Consider the following 18929-nt stretch of genomic DNA (forward strand, 5'->3'; position numbering starts at 1 on the left):
ATGTTCCCATAGCAAAGTCATCCTGCCACTGTCCACATTTTGTATGCAAGGATCTGATGTTGCAGTTCAGGACTCTGCCCTTCAGACTAGCATTGGCTCAATTTGTGTTTGTTTCTCGTCACTACCGTTCCCTGGGCCAATGCTCACATCATTCCATAAATGTTTTTACTACTGCTGGCATCATTTCATCAGTTGGCAGAACATCACACCCATGTACTACTTTCCAAAGCAATCAAGGAAATATTTTCTATCAGTGCCTCATCATCTCATTCCAACACAATCTGGATGTTATTTTCAGTGCTCATCTCAGAAGGATTCAGCCAACTCTCATCTGGTTTCATGCTATGAAATAGGCATGACTCTTTATCTTGGGATTGTAGCATCACTCATATTTCTCATTCCTTTGGGATGAGTGCACATGAGATCTCTTTAGTTGACTTCAGCCAACCAATGGATCAAAAACAGCAATGCACAAATTCTCTAGTTTCCTCACTCAGGAATAACATCTATCATAAGTGGTGGTTAAATTAAAGCAATACTGTGATCAGTGTTCCTCTGCTGACCTTTCATCCAGATATACATCTTTTCATATCTCCATGGTCAGGAATTCCACAGCCTGTGGGTGTATGACCAGGCTTCCCTCCTCATGAGTGTTTTAGAACTTCTTAATATTTAAAGGGTGATGTCTCATGGTCTGGAATTATTGAGTGATAAAATCATGCTTCAGACTTTAACATTTCTAGGATGGTATCTTGTATTTACAATTAGGAGGGCATTTGGTCTAGGTCTCTTTGTTTTCAAATCTTGGATCTTTTATATGGCTATGTTCTGAGATTGATTACTTTGGTGACTGATCTGTTGACTTAATTCTACTTAATTTTCTTGAGAGTAGATGCTCAAATTTGTTCAATTTGCTGTTGGATTTGGATGCTGTTTGATCCTTTGCCATTCATTGGAACCCTCAGCTACTGTCTTTTTTTATCTCTGTTACCACATTCTTGTGTATTGGTAAAAGATGTATTCAGTCAGGGCTGGACAGTGCTTATACATCTGTTACCCAGAACCTTTGCAATCATTTATTCATTCCCCCTCAGTGTAGGTTCCTGTACATGGTAAGGGGATCTCTCAAGGAAGGTTCTGTTCTTTCAGTTTATCTCCTCTGAGATCTAAACATCCACCCACTTGTTTGCCATGCGTAGCGACCCGTGAAGGGGAGGAGAGGATCCTGGTGGGTGAGGGGTCAAACCCTAACATGCCACTTTGGCCTTAAATTCCTGTAGATGGGTTGCCTTGGGGTGGTTCCCTTGTTCCAGTGTTTGTTCTTTACGGGTATTGTGGACATTGTAGCTGGTGTTTGGGTATACTGCTCACGAAACCCTGGTATTGCTGCGGTGTCTTTGTTTGACATTGTAGTGCAACCCCTTGTAGGGCTCCATGGTGGGTGGGGTCAGTGGGCACCAATATTTCCCTTTCTTTATTCCCTCTCTTCTACTTTAATTTCCAATTAAAAATCTTAATAAAATAGTGAAAAAAGTCTATAGGTAAATGACCACATCTTGAAAATTCTGAGCAGTAATCCTCACCATTTGTACCACCTGTTGTACCTCATTTTTTATATTGCATTCACTTTCAGATAAACCTTTAGGGCAGATGTCTCCCATTTTCATTCAGAAGGGACTGGATTAACTTGCTGGCTCTCCAAAGTCAGTAAAGAAGCTTCAATCTGGTGACATATTGGTGGAAACATCCACATCTCAACACAGTTAACTCCTCTTGCAGTTAAAGGCAATTAGGGATATACCTATTGAGGTTACACCTCATGTACTTTGAATTCATCACAAGGAGTTATTGTTAAGAGGGATTTGAAGAACATCTCTGAGTCAGAGATTCTTGCTGGTTTCTTTACTCAAGGAATTTCTCCTGGAGGCATATCTCCACTTGCAAAGATGGAATTACGATGCCAACCAATATTCTTGTCTGACATTTACATCACCATGTCCACCTGCTACCATCAAGGCAGGTTATCTTAATTGCAGGGTACAGCCACACATTCCAAACCTTCTTTGATGTTTCCAGTGTCAGCAGCTCAGTCACTCAGACATCATGTCATGGTTCCTTGACTTGTGCTCATTGCAGTGGCAAAGACCATGATGCCTATGAGTGTGAAATGGACCCTCATTACATCAACTGCAATTGTTCTCACCTGTCCTACTTTTGTTCTTGCTACAAATGGTTGGAAGAAAAAGAAGTGCAATGTTTGAAAATGATTCATAACATTACTTATCCTGAGGCTCGAAAGTTGCTGTCCACCACTTCCATATGCTGCTGCACTTCATTCCACTGTTACAGTGGGAGTGCAGATGGATCTCTCTGTGCCCCAAAAAGAATTGCTCTCAAAACAAACAAGTCTTTTGATCTTCATGGTTAAAAAAGTTGATTCAACTTCAACTCCCATCTCTATCCCTTACATACATTCCAACAAATCCCAAGATCCACTTCCTTTGGTTCCAGGTACAGGCATTTCCTCGGATACATCTTCTTCTCTCACTCCAAGATGCAAAGCAAATATTCATTCACATCCTCAGTCTCTGGAATTCCCTTCCAACAGCAAAGACCTGCCAAATCAACCCAGGCCACAATCCATGGAGGTTGATAGACCTCTCTCGAGTAAGGACAGTAAGGAAAAAATATGTGGTTGTCAACAGAAGGGTTCTTCACCCAATTTGCTGACATATAAATAAAAATGGCTTCCTCGATACAATGGAATTGTCGAGGTTTTACGTCCTAATCCAGATGGCATCAAATCACTGATTGCTTCCTACCATTCTGCATGTCTTTCCTTACAGGAAACATTTCTGAAACCTGCCAATACAGTCACCTTTTGGCAGTTGTTTTTGTACAGAAATAACAGGCTGTGTGATGGGTGAATGCATGGTGGGGTGGCACTGTTGGTTAATCAGCATGTGTCTTCTCTTTCTTTGTCATTTGACACACCCTTGGAGGCCGCAGCCATCCGTCTTTCCTTGGGTCACTGTTTGTTCTCTCAACCTATTACCTGGAGAAACATATGATCAATCAGACCTCGATACTCTCATTGAACAGTTGCTGTCTCCCTTTTTCACCCTGGGGGATTTTAATGGACATCATCCCCTCTGGATAAGTGTGGCAGAAGAAACTGACTATATTATAAAAGCAGCTGCTCAATGTATCTCTAAAACTTTGACACATTTTCCACTATATCCTTGTCCATGGTTGAATCCTGCCTGCCACATGGCACAGAAGGCTAAAAAATGAGCCTGGAACACTTTCTGTAGATATCCTACACTCTGGAACCACATTGCTTTCCAGCGGGCTCATGCACATGCTCAATGGGTAAGACGTCAAAGCCAGAAGGAACCTTGGATTAAGTTCACAACCAGCATATCTTTTATCACCAGTTCCAAAGTCATTTGGGACAAGATTTGAAAGGTCAGTAGGCAATATAACTCTGTCCCTCTCTCGATCTTGCTCTCTGATGGCCAGGAAGTAGCTGATACCCAGAGCATCACCAATACTCTAGGTGAAAGCTTTTGCCAGGTATCTAGCACTTCTACTTCTTCTTCCACCTTCTTACCATCAAGACTTGGGCAGAGCGATCACCTCTTTCCTTTGGAGCTGATTGGCTCTGTGACAGTAATTGCCCCTTTACACTGGTGGAACTCAAACTGGCCCTTCATCAGTCTGGCAGTACATCGGTTGGACCTGATGATATACACTATGAGATGGTATGCCATCTATCTCCTGCTTCTCTTGCTATTCTTCTGATTGTTTTTAACTGGATTTGGCAGGAGAATATTTTTCCTGATGCCTGGTGCCAGGCTATTGTCCTACCTTTCTCCAAGCCTGGGAAGGATCCCAAGATTCCTTCAAACTACCATCCAATTGCTTTGATGAGCTCTTTCTGTGAGACCTTAAAGAGGATGGTTAATGCTCATCTTGTTTGGTTCCTTGAATCAAACAACCTCCTCACACCCACTTGGTGTGGGTTCCAATGACAGTGCTCCACCATGGACCACCTGATTTGACTTGAAACTTCAATCAGAGAAGCCTTTCTCAAATGACAATATTGTTTGATATTGAGTAGGGTTATGATACAACATGGAGGTATGGCATTTTGCGAGATCTCCATATATATGGGTTAGGGGGCCATTTGCCCATTTTTATCAATTTTTTAATGGACTGGAGATTCTAAGTTTGTGTGTGTTTGACACTTTCCCATTCTTTTCTACAGGAACTTGGAGTCTCTCAGGGCTGTGTTTTGAGTGTCACACTTTTAAGTATAAAACTTAATGCCATCACTAAACATCTCCATCTCACTATTGCAAATGGGCTTTATGTCAGTGATCAAACAAGAGGTATATTGAGCAGCAATTACAGACTGCCTTCAATCATTAAGTGAAGTAGACCACAGCAAATGTCCAACTTCTCTCTCTCTGAAACTGTTTACGTGCATTTTTGCTGTCAACTGGGTATTCACCCTGATCCTGAACTTCGTATATATATCAGTGAAGTTGTGCTGCTTGTGGTCCCTGAGACAAAGTTCTTGGGGCTTATCTTTGATCGTAAGCTTACCTTTATACAACACATCAAGTAGCTATGGGTCAAAGGTTCAAGAGCACTAAACATCCTCTGTGTCCTCTCTTTTACCACTTGATGTGGATTGACCTTTTATGCTGAAGATATATCGTGCTCTAATACGATCGAAACTTCACTATGGATCACTGGTCTATGGCTCTGCCAGACCATCAGCCTTAAAGATGCTAGACCCTATTTATCATCAAGGACTTCGACTCTGCACTGGGGCTTTCCACACTTCTCCAGTTCAGAGCTTATACACAGAGTCTCATGAACCTTCTTTGCACCTCTGCCATTTGCAACTGTGTTTATTCTAATCAGTGATGTCGAGAAAACCCACTTGTAGAGAAATATATATGCAAAAATGGCTCGTTTGGGATAAAATATTTTACATAGAAGAGCGAACAACGTTTCGACCTTCTTCGGTCATCGTCAGGTTCACAAAGAAAGAGGTAACTGACCGGAAGCTGACCACATGTTTGAAAGGGGTTGTGCAACTGAGTGTCGGAACGTAGAGGGCAGTGTTAGATGTTTGAATATATAATTTTATTTATTTTATTAATATAGGTATAAAGGCTTTCCTTTATATTGGTTTATTTTGGGTTTAAGTTGTTATATAAGTAAGGCTTCTTTAATTTTGCGTTTGTTTATGTTTGTTTCTTTATTTAGTATTTAAGTGTTTTCTATGGTTATGTTGTGTTTATTTGACTTGCAGTGTTCGAAAACATGTGAAGGTGACTTTTTATGTTCTTTGAACCTGGTTTCCATTTTCCTACTTGTTTCTCCAATATAGAAGTTGTGGCAGTTATCACATTGTATTTTATAAATAATGATAGTGTGGTGTTTGTCAGTGTAGTTTTTACATAGTATAGACCTCAGTTTTGTGCCTGGTTTTTGAATAAATTTGGTATTAACTGGAATGTCATATTTTGTTACTAGTTTTTGCCAAATGTTGGTTATTTGTCTGCTGATGTCAGGAATATATGGTATACAGCAGTATATGGTTTCGTGATTTTTTGATTCGTGAGATATATTTACTTTTGTTGGGTGATTTTGCTTTCTGTCTAGGTGTGTGCGTATAATGTTTTCTGTGGTTTGTGGAGGAAACTTATTGATGTTGATGAAGTATTGTTTTATTTTGTCTAACTCATTGTTAATTTTATCTGGTGAGCACAGTTTTATGGCTGTGTTTATTTGGTTTCTTAGTATGTTGAGTTTTTGTTTTGTTTCATGTGCTGAGTCATAAGGAATGTATAGTCCAGTATGGGTGATTTTTCGGTGGATTTCTGTTTTGAATTGTGTGTTGGTTCTTGTAATTTTGAGGTTAAGAAATGATATTTGATTGCTTTCTTCCTGTTCACATGTGAAGTTAATGTTGGGATGTATAGAGTTAATGTGATTGAAAAAATTAAGCATGTGTTCTGTAGATTTGAATCCTGCAACCTTGTCATCTACATATCTGTACCAGTATAGTGGTGGATGTAATGCTGTGTTAATTGCTTGTGTTTCAACTTGTGTTATAAAAATATTGGCTAGAACTGGTGATACTGGGTTGCCCATGCTTAGGCAAGTTGTTTGTATATAGTTTTGGTTGTTGAACATGAAGTTTGTCTTTATCGTGGTGAATTCTATGAGGGTTGCTAATTGGTTACTGGGAATGTCTGTAGTTGGGTTAGGGTCTCGGATATAGAGTTCTAAGGCTATCTTGCAGGCTTCAGTGGTTGGAACTTCTGTAAAGAGGGATATAACATCGAAACTGGCCATTAAGGCTTTATGATTAAGTTGATTTAATTAGACTTGAAATTAAAATACTGCTGTATACCATATATTCCTGACATCAGCAGACAAATAACCAACATTTGGCAAAAACTAGTAACAAAATATGACATTCCAGTTAATACCAAATTTATTCAAAAACCAGGCACAAAACTGAGGTCTATACTATGTAAAAACTACACTGACAAACACCACACCAACATTATTTATAAAATACAATGTGATAACTGCCACGACGTCTATATTGGAGAAACAAGCAGAAAAATGGAAACCAGATTCAAAGAACATAAAAAGTCACCTTCACACGTTTTCGAACACTGCAAGTCAAATAAACACAATATAACCATAGAAACCACTCAAATACTAAATAAAGAAACAAACATAAACAAACTCAAAATTAAAGAAGCCTTACTTATATAACAACTTAAACCCAAAATAAACCAATATAAAGGAAAGCCTTTATACCTATATTAATATAATAAAATAAATAAAATTATGTATTCAAACATCTAACACCGCCCTCTACGTTCCGACACTCAGTTGCACAACCCCTTTCAAACATGTGGTCAGCTTTCGGTCAGTTACCTCTTTCTGTGTGAACCTGACGATGACCGAAGAAGGTCGAAACGTTGTTTGCTCTTCTGTGTAAAATATTTTCTCAACCCAAATGAGTCGTTTTTGCATATATGTGTTTATTCAACTTTGTTCCTTACCAAAGCATCCCACCTGGGGTTGTGTTTTCTTTCCTCATTGGGCCATGCTTTTTCAGACCAGACTGTCTGCCATTGCTCTTTTTGGCCTTCGTATCCAGGTGCAGTTGGATGAATTGGGTCTGGCCTTGGATAACATTTGATGTATCCACTAGTCAGCCCATTCCACCATGGCTTCTTTATAGTCCCCAATTGTGACCTATCTTTAAGTCATCTGAGAAAAGTAGACACTCCTGATTGAAAATACTGTTTGCTATTTGCTGAACGTTTTTCAAACCATCATTTCATTCCTGTTTATACTGATGGTTCAAAAGCAGGTGACTGTGTTGGCTTTGCTATGGTTTGTTGTGGTTTGGTGGTTGTACACAGAATCCCCTCTACAGTTTCTGTATTCCATTTCTCTTGCCCTGGATCACATAGAAGCTCAGCAGTATTCAAACTGCACTATTTATTCTGACTCTCTTAGTTCTCTACTGGCCCTGGAATCGCTTCATGTTGGTTCACACCCTGTTCTCACCGATATTCAAAACTGACTGGCTCATTTTTTGTACCCAGTTTTTCTGAATTCCACGCCATGTTGGTATTCACAGGAACGAGCTTGCCAACACTGCATCTAAGTTTATCTGCTCTGGCACTATCACCGCTGTGCCTGTCCCATACATGGACTATGGTCCTGTATTCAAGGCTCAACTCCATGCCAGCTGGCAGTAGACTTGGAGTGAGCAATGCGAAATCAAGCTTTTCCAATATGGGGTTTTATTTAGTTTGTGTAACACAAACTTCACACTCAGATCACAATAAGCCACATTTTACTTTCTTGTCATCGTTACAACTTTCAACGATGGCACAATTTTAAGCATGTTCTGTCCCAAGGTTTGTTTATAACATTAGACCTATTGGTGATGGTGACACTGTCCATCTTGGTAATGTTTTTAGTTTTTTAAAGGCCATTAATCTTTTTAATGCCATTTAAGTTTAATTTGTACATTAAACCTTGTTAATGTGGCTCCCTTTTAAAAATCACAGTTCATCTAGTTTGATTTGAAATTAGAAACTGGCCATAACATTAAATAACTCAACCAGGACTGGAAAGGCCTACTTCAGGTCACTAATGTTGCTGTTTGAACTATCCGTTTGAACTACCTTTTAATCATTCTGGCAAGATATTATTATAATTTTGCTCCACATCTTTTAAAACCTTTTTATTACTTTCCTTTTTGAAAATGGCCATAACGTTAAATAACTTAGAACCAGTACTGGAAAGGCCAACTTCAGGTGGCTGACGGTGGTTTTTGTACTTACCTGTTAGTCTTCCTGGCAAGTTATGATTATTAATTATGCTACAGAAAGTCCTTTACAACTTGAATTACTGTAGTTTTTCTCTTAACGTTGTAGACTAGATGTAAACATTGGTTTTATGCTTTTGTTTTTTAAACTTTGTTTTGTTTTACCTTAATTTCCTTTTATGAATTTTACTGAATTTACTTTTAACTTTTTATTGGATGTTTGGTGCAGATAGCCTAGCTGTTTTGTGTCATAAAACACTAAATCAACCAATCAGCGAACCATAAAGGTGGTATTACACGCTTTTTCTCAATATCTGTTTGAGGCCTTAACCTCATATACTATGTGTCACCTTTCCCTTGACATTTATTTTTTGTTGCTGCTGGCCTACAGACATCACTAGTTAGATTTGTTTGTGCTCCATATGAACAGGATGTCCTATAATTCTGTCTGTTCTTTTATACCCAAACAGGTCCATCTTACCCAAGACACTTGCAGCTAGGGAAGGGGATACATACTTTTAATCAATTCATCTCTCTCGTATTTCTTACCTCTATAACTGATCAGATCCTAGTCACTTATGTCCAGTGAGTGCCTTGAAGTGATATGCTGCCTTCACTAAAGCTTTGAGGTGCTAGATGGTGAATTTTTATTCATTGAGGCCCTTCAACTTTCCAAAATTTATTCCTGGTTACCTTGATGGGGTTGGTACAATAGTTAGTCTATACTATCTATTCTGGGCTCTCTTTGGAGGTGAGGAGAATTCAATGAGTCACGTTTTATTAGACTTATCACATTTCTCTGTCCTAAGCAGTCCAGTTGAATTGTCTGCTGTAGGACATTATGTGGGCTTGTATGTGGGTGGATCACTCCCAATACTTTCTTACATTATTCCTATTATATCACAGTATCTTTCTATGAGGATTATGACTATCCCTGTGGCTGCTAGGTTATCAAGAGGGGTGGGTATTTTCTTTACTAATCTCATTTGTTCTTTCCTATTCAGGGTCCCTCTCCTCTTTTTCACAGGATCTCTTTTTGGGTGAGTCAGGTGCACTTTTATTAAACAAAATCTGCACTAGCAAACCTCAATACAATACACTTTATTTACATAACAACAAGCTCTGTAGAAATTTAGGTGTTTCATAAGACTGCCTCGAGACAGACTGATTGGTATTACTGTACTGTGCTAGACTGCCATTCATGGACTATCAAGAGTAAAGCATAAAGGAATAATACCCATCCCTACTGATCATTGGATGGAATAAATTGTTTGGTTTACCTTTATAAATTTAGGGAATTTGGTTCATTTATTTTGCTGTTTCCAAAGCATTGTTCTCAGGACTCTCCAACAAGCATTCTCCCTATTCTGCTAGGGTAAATTGGAAATCCTTACCATTCCTGAGGTGGTAGAGAGACATTAATCCTCCAGAACATTAGACTTTCCTCCACTTTTGAGGTAGAGGGCTAAGTTGGGGGCTCTTCTGCTGATGACCTTGGATATTTTTTTCCTACAAGTTTGATAGGAGCATCACCAACTTGTGCAGGAGTCTACTCATAATACCTGTTCAGATTTGATGCTTGGCTATCTGGTTAGGTTGAGTGTGGCACTTTTTAAAATTAATACTGATTTAGTAAATTGTTTGTGAAAGAGGGTCCATCGCTTTTCAAATTTCAAATGCAGAATGATCCCATACTGGGTCCTTGTTTGAGTACCATTTGTTTCATGTCTTCCCCATAATTCCCTAGGCAAATGAAAATTTTCCTTGCCCATCTGGTTATGGAGTGAGGATAAATGTCAAATACTTCCAGACTGGATGAGTCCTGTTTCTTCAGGTTGAGTATGGCATACAAGATCCCATTATTCTGAGTTTGGGACCATTTTCAGACTTCTCCAGATTGAGGAGAGGGATTGTCCACGTCCAAACACCCTTGCCACAGATGTGGGATTTAGGTGGCATGGCCCTATAATTTCAATTCCAAGCAGTGGGACCTCAGCCACCTGGTTGAAGCCTCATGAATGGTGATGACATATCACATCAAATCCTATCTGCAGTGCATGATTTATGTTCTGGATGAAGAGCATACCTGTTCTGGATGTAGTGTGTTTCCCTACTAGGCTGTTAATCTTCTGTTGGCACAATCTTGATCTAAGCAGATGCATTCTATATGAATAAAGCCCTCATCTTATCAATCTGGGATTCTATCTGTAATGTGGAGGTGTGTTTTGAAAGTTAACATTTTCTTAAATCAAAAATTCCAGTGATAATTAATTACCTCTTAAACATTTCCACCCTTCCCCCCACTAAAACCTAGTGTTAGAAACTACAAATTGGATCAGTTTTACAAAAGTGACAATATTATCAGAAGTAGGTGCTTATTTACATTATCAGGATAGAAGGCAGATTGACGTAGCTGGAGAGTGTCATGAGAGGTATTACCAAGTGCAATCAAGTGAGAAAAGATCAGACCAGTGCTTAAATGGGCAAAGTTAAAGGAACTAACAGTTGAATAATAGCTGTAATGTGAGCTAAATATTATGGGAAATACATTTCTGATTTAACAAAACATTAATTTTTGCTCTATGTAGATAGCTTGTTCTAATCATAAATTAACATTAACTATTATAAGTAATACTTTAGGGATATTAATTACAGTTCTTCAAAAATGGCTCCACGTAATTGGTATTAGAACATAATTATATATCTTACCAAGATATATAATTGTTGGTGCATGGAGAGAGAGTCATTCTGAACATAACCTTTTTTTCATCTTCTTTTTAAGGAAAGAGTATTAAATATCCTTTAAGTTCCAGGTCAGAAGCAGTATCTCTGGAGAAAGAACTATTATTTTATAATTAGAATTTTCTAAAATTGATAGATGAGTTAGTAATGGAAGACATTATACAGCTTAAAGTCAATTTTACTACAGTTTTATTCATGCCTTGGAATATTTCAAATACTGTAAGGAAAGCTAGACAATTTGTTGAAGAAAAGAAACATTTATCAAAGAATGTTGGAGAAGCAAGTTCTGCTGTACGTCTAATGTGTTATTCACAAATCCTTGAATCATGAGCAAGTGCCCGAAGATTGGAAATTAACTATTAACCCACTTTATAAGAGAGAGAGATGATAAAAACTGTTCTGGTAATTATAGGTCTGTTATTCTTACATCAGTAATTTGCTAGAGGTTTAAGGCTATGAATGAGATAAGTAATCACAGGAACAAAGAAATTCAGTTTTAAAACTATTTGCAGTTTCTCTGTTAATCATCTGAGAATAGTTAAAAACTACATCACAAGCTTTATCTTAAGCTTTTAAATATGTACCTTTTCTATTTCTGAATTGTTTGGGAATGTATGATTTACCCTTCCATCGTGTACTAGTAATTTAGATATATAATACTGATGATAACATTGACTAAGTTTATTGTTTTCAATTTTTATCAGGTACTAAAGCAATTTGATTGTTGATTCTTTGCTATAGCTGGAACTTAATTACTGATCATATACATCTACTGGTGGATTTAAAAAAAGGTTACGCTGTATTTTCGTTGAAATATCTTACAGGTAAGAATATTTTAAATTACTCAACATACCAAAACTCTTGGGGATGAGGATTACTGAGCAGATGAACTAAAAATTGAACTGTGATAAAGGTCTGGTGATACATCAGAGTTCTTGGATTAGATACATATCCAAATATTCAAAGACAGACCTTGCAGACTAAGTGTGAGACAAGTAATTAACTACCTTATCCTTCCATGTTTCAATTTTTATTCCCATTTTGCCTATCTTTTCAAAGACTGTTTACTATCAGTTCCTTTTCATTTACAGTAAGATTGGACATATTATGATTAAAAACTAGTGATAATGGTTGATTATAGATTTGGCTTCTTGACATCAAAGCTAAGTTATATAAATTTTTACCTCACATTTTGAAAGTTCTCCCATCTCTAGAAATTCCAACTTGGAGCATTCCTTTATATAATTGAAAAAGCATTTTAATGATTTTGCAGTGTGTGTGTGTGTGTATGTACAAAGAGTTCAGTACATTGTTAAAATTATTTTTAGTACAGAAATCATATATACATGACAACCACAAGTTAATATAAAGTTATGGTTGAAGGGAGTCAATCAGAAATACACTTTTTTATATTTTTGGAATTTTTTTTATGGTGGGATACAACTGAAAATTAATATTTTTTTGGGGAAGGGTGTATAACAGCTTTCTCTGATTCAAATATTCACACAATTTAATGATGAATGTGTTCAGATCATGATTTAGCTTTTCCCAGATAGGAATGTCACTAGTACTTAATGGCACTGAAAAACAAAAATGTGTGTCAACTTGGGATACCATGACTATTTGGAAAGAGAAGCACTGTGTTTTGTAACAGGAGAGAAAAGTCAACAATATCTCCATTTTAAAATGTGATAATTGTGACCATTTGTGCCAATGTAAGCTGTGATGACAGTAAGAGTTCAATGCTACTTTGATATAAAGTACTCAGCCTTTGCTTCCATTCACGGATATTTTACGTATTACATGGACAGAATTTTTCTTTGGATAATTAAAACTAAACATGTAGAAATTCCTGGAATGTCCATGCTTTAATCCTGTGTATACATCTTTGTTTTGAGTTCTGACTGATGCTAAATTTTTTTTTTTTTTCTACGATCAAATTTCAACATTAGCTTCAAAATTTAAATTGATTTCTGAATTCTTATAATTTATCTCTAATGATCATGAGAGTAAATTGTGATTTCACTAGTCAGTCTCTACCATTGATGTAGTGATTTATCCAAGTTTTTGGAAATCAATTATGAGTTTGTTTACAAATATGAGTAAATGTTTAATTCTAGTTTGTTTTTGTTCTGTGTTTGAGTCTAGGTCAACTTTTTATGAAATTTCAATTAAATTCTATATCAAAACACAAATGAAGATTTTGTTGTCAGCTAAGCACATATAAAGTAATTTTTGAATTGATATCTGAATATGAAAATGGTTGCATATGCCTTACAAAGATATTACTTCACTGAAGTCCAAAGAGACAAAGTTCAGTCTGTTATTAGCTATGTTTGTATTTGTTTCACCATGAATACACTGCCAAACTATTGTGTAAAAAAAGTGATTTTTATCAGTTGAAATGAAATTATGTAACCTGTACTTGTCACAACCCTAGAGTCGGTAAGTTTACAGCAACACAGTAATATTGCAAATTTCTGGGATGCATATTTCTTGTCAAGTCTTCACAATGGTTTTCTGTTTGTTGTAAATCTTTACTTGCTTGTTTTAAATCAGCAAAATAGGTATCCATAATGAATGTTGGATTTTTCAGTATACCTATGGATAACAAATATCCATTTGGTCTTTTAAGGGTGACCCTGTAAAGTAGAAAATTTAAGTCCAACTTGTTTTAGTATTCAGGAAAAATAAACCTGAGGTATTTATCTTCTTTATCCCCTGAATAACTTTGTAAATTTAAGATCACTTGTTACCCTTCTTATTTCAACATAAAGGCCCTCAGTGGCACAGTAGTATGACTGGACTTGCAACATGAGAAACCATTGTGTAGCTTTGTGCTTAAATTCCAACAAACACACAAATCAAGATAAAAGGTTAAGATTATTTGTAGCATATTTTATGGAAAATACCATATACTGACAGATATTATAGATTGATTTCTACTTGATATGTATTTTGAAGCAAAACTTTGATTATTCAGTTAATTTAAATAGTGCATGGGAATTTATTCATGTGTTTAGCTAGAAACATTTTTGTGCTGATTATATTTTCAATGTCCAAGAACTCTTTGTGACTGAATTTGAAAGCAATATTACAGTCTTATTTTCTGCAAAATTACTTTTTAGGCATCACCTTATGGTATGCAAAGCTAAATTGGGTTTTTTGAAATTGCCATTTGATAAAAATTTCCTATATACAGGAAGCACTAAAATTTTCTTTGTCAGAGGTTTTTCACATTTTCACTGAATACTTTGCTGTATTGCTATACAACAGATAAGTTTAAAGGTTTCTGGTAAACTCATTTGAGAAATGCTATGTAAAGAATAAATCAAATATAAACAACAAAGGAAAAAAACCAACTCAAGCTAAGTCTTTATTCAGAAGAATATTTGTATGCATCACAAAATTGCCACCTTCTTTCTTTCCATTATGATTTGAATTGGCTGCTAGTGTGAATGTTTCCATACTTCTATATAAGACAAATACAGGATTAAATGAAGACAAAAGGAGCTAAATCTTGTATGGATTTCTTACTTTTATAGTAATTAAGTTACACACTTCGGTTACTGATCAACGTACAATTCTAACCATCTCAAGCCAGATGCACAGGTTTTGTTATTAGTTGTTTAAATAAGTAGACTTTGTAGAATTCTAGCTTTAGACTTAAGTTGCATACAACCTTTAACTGTGTAAAAAAAAATTAGCATGTAGATGACCTCATGAAGTCAGGTTTACAATACAATTAATATAATAATTGAGAGAGAAAAAGAACACATGGAAATTAAAAAAACAAACTATGAATACAACTGAGTAAAATTGTATTCTTAATTAGTTATTGAAGGGTGAAATTGGAAGTCATTTCTGTAAGATTTCATAAATGAGAGTATTGTGGTGTAACATAAGAAATTAGATGTATTAAACTGGTTAATTTGCAAGATTTGTAAATTGGTGTTTTTATTGGTTATTCAGGCAGGAGACCAAGGCTGTGTTATTCTTTATGTTTGATATAATTAAGTAACAACTTTGTATTGAAATGCATATATACTAATGAAACTGTTTATTAACTTGGTCCTAGCCATTTAAAGAAATAGTAATAGCACATGTTGGTGTAAGACCACTTCTAATGGCAGGGGAAGGGATTCGGATAACAGACATATTTAGAATTGTTTGGTAATTGTTGACTCTTTTGCTCAGTTGGTTCTGGGAGAGACAAAAATTCAAACTACTACAAGGAAACTCATTCTCAAATTACTGGTCATCCAACAATCCTGAGGTAAAACCTGAAGGTAGGCCTTGTTTGTGAAAGGGAAAAATGTGGTAGTTGTTAAAAAGGTGCCTTTGCCAAAAGTTGCTTTTCTGTTAGTTGGTAGAGCACTGACTTGTAGAGTGAATGGGCCTGGAACTGAGTCCAGAATGTGAGAGTTAAAATTTCCTGATTATTAGTTATGTGGACTTCATAAAAATAGCTAAACATCCTGTTGTCATTGTTGGTGTTAATTTATATAACTAGTTTGTAAGTTAATGTGAAAGTCTTTGCATATTACTCTCGTGAAACATTGATTTATCCTTGAACATCAACTAGGATTTCCTGCTGTTTTTTTGGTAACTTAAGTATCACTTGAACTTTCATATTGTATTTGTAGAATGAAGGTAGAAATGGATTTGAACAAATAAATTATTCTGAAGACATAATTCACCACTGTCACAAATATCATAGGTTAATAGACTTAGACACTAAATTAACAAATCAGTTTGCAAATGTTGAACAAAAACAGAATGAATTGACATATAAAATTTTATGATTTGTGAATTTATTTTGAAAAACAGTGATTTAAATGATTTAAGTGCTAATGTGAAATTTTAATCAACAACAACTGTATACTACAGCAACAAAATGCTCACAGAGGGCACCACTTAAATAAATTTACAGATGTTATAGTATTCAAATATTTAAGTATAAATTGAAACCCACTATACAGATACTCAAAGTTTTGTAACCTCTGAATATCAGAAGGATTTTAAGAGGATGTTTTTAATATTTTATCACCATGGGTATTAAAAACCAGTTTCTAGAATTGTAAGTCTGCAGATGTGCCACTGTGGGCATTTTAATATTTTACCTTGTTGCACTAAGTTGAAATCAGTTAATACAGAATGGTAGTATTCACTAAAATTATTAGATACATTAATTAACAGTCAGCAATGTCATGTTTTCTTTGTGGGCCAGTCAGTATGTTTGGTGACTAACAATGCTAAAATATAGGGTTCAATTCTTTTAGTGGAAAAAATGCATATAGCTCATTGTATGACTTTAAACTAAATACCAAAAACAAAACAGTTCCATTATATTTAGCATGATATATATGTTGAAATATGTCAAGTGGATCAGTTCAGTAAAGTGTGCACAATCAAAACCGTGCTGTTGGATGGAGGGAAAAATAAGTGTAATTACAAACTTCTGAATAGGTGTACAAAGAAGTTTATCACTCCTGTACGATTTGACTCCCAGAGCTTGTCCATATTTCACCTGTGAGGCATTTCAGCACTACTGCCACCGATGTTTTTTTCAACATTTGTAATAAATTTATATTTTTTCAATGTATGCTCAAACTCTTGATCTATCAGAACACAACATGGAAATGTACGACAACTAGTGGTATTGGAAAAAGTATATTTACCTACAAAAAATGTTTAGCTATGATAATGCAGCTGTACTGAGAGAAGTTCAGTTTTTATCCTCAAACTTTGCAAGTTACGTCCCAGAAAGAATTTACATTCTATGCAGAAATTATACTTGTTACCAGTAAGTGAAATGAATTAATGAATGGTTGAAAATTCTTGAACAAATACTCAGCAATGCAAAAACAGAATTCTTCAGTATAATGCAACAGATGTTTGATCTCATCACTAGTGAGTGGTATGACATAAAGTTAGGAATTTTAAGGTGCATTTCTTTTCTTAAAAAAACAACTCTGGATGTTTGAGTTGTTAGTATAACATTTCAGGTGGAATATGTTGTTAACTGGTTTCTACACTCTTGTTTTTTTTTAAATGTTTGCACTTTCATGGAAATCTTTTTATTTGGTTTGATAATAGTAGGAACTTTTAGGACTTTTTGATGAGTTTTTCCACAGGTCTTAATATGCAAAACTTGGAACATCAGATAGTAAACTTCAAAATTTATTGGAGTTGGGAAAAGTAGGTGTTATGGGAAGTAGCTTGGTATAGGGTAGGTTTTGTGAAAAGGGTGTAGCTTGTGTTTATGAATTCATAGGTTTTTGAAACAAAATAACTGGAGAATCAAATGATTGGTATTTAAAGCCATGAAGCAAACTCGTTGAAAGGGTGCAGTGTAGTAGTTTTTTTTAATCATTTTATATAACTTCTAAGTTTAACAAAATGTTGCATGCATAATAAGTGTACACAAGTTCAACATGGAACTTCGGTCAATGAAGTGATTGTTTTCTTTTTATTTCTTTCACATGTGACATAATGTTCTCCTTCACATGGAATAAATTATTGTGAAGTAGTAAATGTAACATAAAAGCATGCAGATGTCTTTTTCTAATGGCATTTTAGGTGATATTTTGAGGGTACATCCTGTTATTTGTATGTGTGAATGACCAACCATAACATAGGTAATGCATCAATCCTGTTAAGTATAGTATTATTTAATACAGATTATAGTCTAATAAAGATTTCTAGGCCCATTGTCACTCAATAAAAATATATTCTTTTAGCATTGTGAGTTGATTGAAAATAAAATAATTCAGTATACTTTACTACTATGTTCTTGACAGTTATACACAACCTGTTGTGTATGTAGTAAACTATTTACAACTTAACAGCAATTAGTCAATATTTTCTTTCAAGCTTTCAAAATTATGATATTCCACTTGTAATAATGTTAAAAATACTAAAGTTTGTTGTGTGTAATCAGTTGATGTATATTTGTTGCTATTGCCAAGATATATTGATGTAATAGATCAGAAAGGGTGTAGGGTGTTGTACTACGGTAGAAGAAATATCTCTTTGAAGAATCAGTGAAGATGCTGTCCTACATTTGTAATTTTGATTGTATTTTGTGAATTATATAAAACTTGTACTACTAATTATACAAAGATTTTTCTTTACACATAATTAAGATAATTCTTTTAAACTTTGCAAAATATTTTATGTTGAGCCTCTTATTATGTGCTAGCTCTACAAAACTAATAATAACAATAACCAACTGGAACAAGCATTTACTATATCTCGTCACTATATATTGCAAATTAAGCAGCGATTGACTAGTTGGTGTTTGCTAAACAGCAAATTTTTGGTCAGTAAGTAAAGGTGTGCATTAACAGCTAGGAAAGGCTGCCATACAGTAAAAAAGATGTTATAATAAAACAACTAAGAAATAATGTTTTGTTGTGAAGATTGGTATGGCTTTGGAAAATAATACTTGTGTGTGAAAAGTTCACACTATCTGTGTAAGTACTTGTGTTATTTTCCAACAATTTGTTCTGTCAAATTGTGTTACAGTGGTTGCATTTTTCTTGTAAGTGCATTGGACATGTTGCAAAGTTAATACTTTATTATCAATGATTCTGCCATTAATGGATAAACAAGGAACCAAAGTTTGAAACTGATTTGTTGAAAGATAGTGGGAGTATTGTTTAATATCATCTCAACTAAGGAAATAGGTTGAAATCTAGACTACATTTATGAAATGGGTCAAGATGAATTGACTGCAGTAGAGGTGCAAGATAGCTCTGATACCCTAAGCCATAACAACATAATTCCAATGGCTGGA

At 35.4% G+C, this 18929-nt stretch overlaps 1 protein-coding gene across 5 annotated transcripts in view; it reads left to right on the forward strand.

The window, feature by feature from the left end:
* Pisd (phosphatidylserine decarboxylase) overlaps positions 1-18929 on the forward strand; it is a 63791-nt gene that overhangs the window by 4006 nt on the left and 40856 nt on the right. For 2 of the 5 annotated variants that reach the window (XM_076511422.1, XM_076511418.1), the window contains exon 2: positions 11870-11952. The exons of 1 other annotated variant lie outside the window; for it this stretch is intronic. The gene's annotated coding sequence lies outside the window, so the exon portion shown is untranslated. Of the gene's footprint in view, positions 1-11850; positions 11953-15325; positions 15418-18929 lie in introns of those variants that run through there. 2 more of the 5 variants (XM_076511419.1, XM_076511423.1) reach the window with 2 other exon arrangements.

The sequence above is a fragment of the Tachypleus tridentatus genome, chromosome 7 (assembly GCF_004210375.1).
Source record: "Tachypleus tridentatus isolate NWPU-2018 chromosome 7, ASM421037v1, whole genome shotgun sequence".
NCBI classification, from domain to species: Eukaryota; Metazoa; Arthropoda; class Merostomata; order Xiphosura; family Limulidae; genus Tachypleus; species Tachypleus tridentatus.